We start from the raw sequence: 4127 nt of genomic DNA, 5'->3' as shown, positions 1-4127 counted from the left end.
TTTTTATATATAATGTGGTTAATTTTTATGGATCTCTAATGTGGTTAATTTCTGGTGGACAATAGATACCCTTCAACTTGCTGGTAGCTGCACCATGTTGGTTCTAGCTGAACTCAATTATTGGGTTAGTTTTTAGGAGAAGCCAGCCAGAGGAATGCTACACTGATATGACCAGCACAGCCAAATTGCAGATGGGCTAGAACACCATGTGTGCAAAAGGCTAATCTCTGAAAGGGGGTTACATATGCATCACCTAGCTGTACTGCAATTTCGTGTTCAATGGATCTTTTGCATCAGCAAGATAGAAAGTGGAAGGTGAACCGCAAGATAGAAGGTGAGTTGTGTGAACCTTAAGCTTCTGAATACAATCCCAAATTAGGTACCGTAATGCACGGCTCAAGTTGATTTTAGCTTCTAAAAGGGTCTACCAAGGTTTGGTGCACTGTGTAAACAAATGTGTAGCTTTGTCACATGAAAATAATGCTACTAGATTCATCACAAAAGGTTTGTTTACATCTTTATATCATTATACTTTTGCTTCGAATACTGTTAGTGGCCTTGTATAGATGCAAAAAGTATTTTTCATAGTGGCCTTGTATAAGGGAATGGAGGGAGTATAAGATTTGATAACCTGTAGCTTACATTGTACAATTTTGGAATATTTGTTATAATACTTAAATAGTTTCTTACCATGATGTACCTTTACTTTGTAAATTAGGCTGTAAACAATCATTGAAGGTGTTGTGCAACCTATAGCTGCATCAAAGTTGAAGAAATGGCTGAGGCAGTGGTTCTTTCAGCTGTGATAAAGATTGGCGTTGCTCTAGGGAATGAAGCATTAATGAAGGCTAGCGTGCAGTTCCAGAAGTTGATTACACAGCTAACAGTGCTTCAGGGTAGCATGGGTCGCATCGGAAGGGAGCTCAGGCTAATACATGCATTTCTTTGCCGAGTGGACGTACGGAATCGGAAGAATCAAACCTATGAAATCTGGGTTCAGCAGTTGAGAATACTTGCCCACGGGATCGAGGACATTGTGGATGAGTATTTGTATCTTGTTGGTCATAAACATGATACTGGATGGAGCACCTATCTGAAGAAAAGAGTTAAGGGACCAAATGTGTTGCTTTCTTTTAAACGGATAGTTTCATTGGTTATGGAAGCAGAGATCAATCTTGTGCACCTTTTCAAGGCTAAAGATAGGTGGGTTTCAATGGTAGATGGCAGGAATTCTAGCGACTCAAGTTATATCGTTGAGATGTCCCAGCATCTCGCACGCATTTCATGGTCCCTCGGTGAAGAAGATCTTGTGGGGGTGGATAAAAACAGAGAATCACTTGAGCAGTTGTTGGCAGGTGATGATTTGGAACGCTCAGTGATAGCGCTGCATGGAATGGGGGGTCTAGGAAAAACAACTTTGGCTCCAAATGTCTACAAGAAAGAAAAATAAAAGTTTGAATGTCATGCCTGGGTTTCCATCTCTCAGAATTATTCTATAAAAGATGTTCTAAAATGTTTGCTTACTGAATTATACAAAGCTAGAAATAGCACACCAGGTAACATGGAACGCATGGAAACTAAAGACCTTCAAGGTAAACTGAAGGCATGCCTAGAGGACAAGAAGTACTTGATCGTACTGGATGATGTTTGGGCTCCAGAAGCTGTCAATGACATATTTGGAGCACTTGTTCAAAATCTGAAGAGGAGTAGAGTGCTCGTGACAACACGCATCGATGAGGTAGCCAACCATGCTCTCCAAGACCGGAGAATAACACTTGAAGCTCTATCAAAAGATGACTCATGGGAACTCTTCTGTAAAATGGGCTTTTCGAGAGATACAAATTATAAATGCCCCATTGAACTGGCAAAATTGGCACGGGGAATCGTTAGCAAGTGTAAAGGCATACCTCTTGCAATTGTCACTGTTGGCAGGCTCCTCTTCGTGCGCGACAAGACCAGAGAGCAATTTAAGCGACGTGACCAGCTTGATTGGGAGCTAGCTAACCATCCAAGCATGGAACACGTGAGGAATATTCTTTATTTGAGCTTCATCTATCTTCCGACATCCTTGAAAAGTTGTTTCCTGTACTGTAGCTTATTTCCAGAAGACTATCTTTTCCATAGGAAAAAGCTTGCACGGTTATGGATAGCAGAGGGTTTCATCGAGGAGAGGGGTGTAAGCACATTAGAAGAAGTGGCAGAAGGATATATGGAGGAATTGGTACACAGAAACATGCTACAACTTGTTGAAAGAAACTCATTTGGTAGGATAAAGAAAATCAGAATGCATGATATCCTACGTGAATTGGCAGTTCATTTGTGTCAAAGTGATTGTTTTGGTGTTACATATGAGGAAAACAAATATGGGAGGTCTCCTCAGAATGATGGGCGTCGATTGGTAGTACACAAACTAAAGAAGGACATTGAACAATCAATTTCAAGTATACACCATCTTCGATCATTCATTGCGTTGGACAATAGTATGCCATCAGTCAGTATACTACCTCAGCTTTCTGAGAAGTCAAGATTTATGACTGTGCTAGAATTAAGTGGCCTACCTATATTGAAGATTCCATATGCTATCGGGGATCTTTTCAATCTTCGGTATTTGGGTTTGGGTAATTCAAAAGTGAAGATGCTCCCAGAGTCTATTGGTAAGCTCTCAAATTTGTTGACACTGGACCTTCATAATTCTGACATACAAAAGTTGCCTAGTGGGATTGTGAACCTGAAGAAGCTCAGACACTTATTTGCTCAGAAATTCAATGATCCATCTGGTAGAGTTCTCCGGTGGTCTAGTGGTGTAAGCATCCGCAAGGGTCTTGGTAACCTAACAAACCTGCATACACTACAAGCGTTGGTACTAGAGGATGAGTCTGTTAGACAACTGGGGGAGTTGAGGCAACTGAGAAGCCTGAGGTTATTGAATGTGAAGAGAATATACTGTGGGCACCTGTGCAAGTCCCTAGTTCAGTTGGAATTTTTGTCCACCCTATTTGTGAATGCAGGTGATGAAAACGAGCTTCTCCGGTTGAATGCCCTCCCGGAAAACCTGCGAAAGCTGGGTTTGAGAGGACTGTTAGACGTAGAGACGTTACACGAGTCTTGTCTCTTCCAAGCTGGAGGTCCAAACTTGTATTCAGTGGGTCTTTATTGGTCAGGTCTGAAAGAAGACCCCCTACCATTCCTTTCTCGGTTGACAAATTTGACAGAGCTAAATTTCACCGCAGCATATAAGGGAGAGCAGTTGATATTTCGCAAGGAGTGGTTCCCCAACCTGAAGGCTCTTCAGTTACGAGACCTTCCTCATCTGAAGCGTCTCGAGATAGAGGAAGGTGCTATGGCGACTCTGGAAAAATTATTCCTGATCAAGCTTAACAGGTTGATGGAGGTCCCACCTGGCATTAAGTTCCTCATGAACCTCCAGTATGCAGGCTTTCACGAAATCACCACTGAATTTTTGGCGTTGCTGCGTGACTGTCCTAGAATTGGTGGTATGAGCCGGTTTGTGTATACTCTCCAAGCTTGACCCTTCCAACACTCCGGTTGGTGTCTTCTGATTTGTAAATGGTTATGTAAGTCACTCCATGGCAACGCTGATTTGCACTAGTGCCTTGTTTCCTCGTGCATATCAACCAGTAGTTTAACACGTATTGACGTGAGTTGTTGGTTATATGTACAGGTTGCTGGCAGGAAGGATCAAAGGAAGATGCCTCCATTTGGTGTATCAAGACTTCTCCTAGTTGTTCCTCTTGTCAATGATTCGACGACTCCTGCTGCATCTCCTGTTCCACCGTGCTTTGCTTTTCGAGCTGCTACTTTGTGTTTACAGAAACAACAACGACCCACTACAATTTGTGCGCTTGTGAAGTGTGTTTAATATGGCTTTTAAATAACATGACACTTATTCTTATTAAGACTGCATGCCATTTGGTTGTGGTTTGATATTGCTCAGACTTGAATTTTGTATCTCTTCTTTCAACTCCGTGCTGTGTGTTTGGGATCTGTACGTATAATATGTTTTTTTTTGCAAAATATATTTCAGTTATATTGTACTGACTGTTAAGTACATATATGGCCACTGCCTTTTCAATTCAAAGTGTGTACTCACTAGCTAAACTAGTTGG

At 41.7% G+C, this 4127-nt stretch overlaps 1 pseudogene; it reads left to right on the top strand.

Annotated features, from left to right (window-relative positions):
• Window positions 1-775: 775 nt before the first annotated feature.
• LOC123162448 (disease resistance protein RPM1-like) lies at window positions 776-3917 on the top strand (annotated as a pseudogene).
• The last annotated feature ends 210 nt before the right edge of the window (window positions 3918-4127 follow it).

Source organism: Triticum aestivum, chromosome 1D, assembly GCF_018294505.1.
Source record: "Triticum aestivum cultivar Chinese Spring chromosome 1D, IWGSC CS RefSeq v2.1, whole genome shotgun sequence".
Classification (NCBI taxonomy): domain Eukaryota; kingdom Viridiplantae; phylum Streptophyta; class Magnoliopsida; order Poales; family Poaceae; genus Triticum; species Triticum aestivum.
The sequence above is the reverse complement of the archived record's forward strand: the minus strand, read 5'-3'. Positions and strand labels throughout refer to the sequence as shown.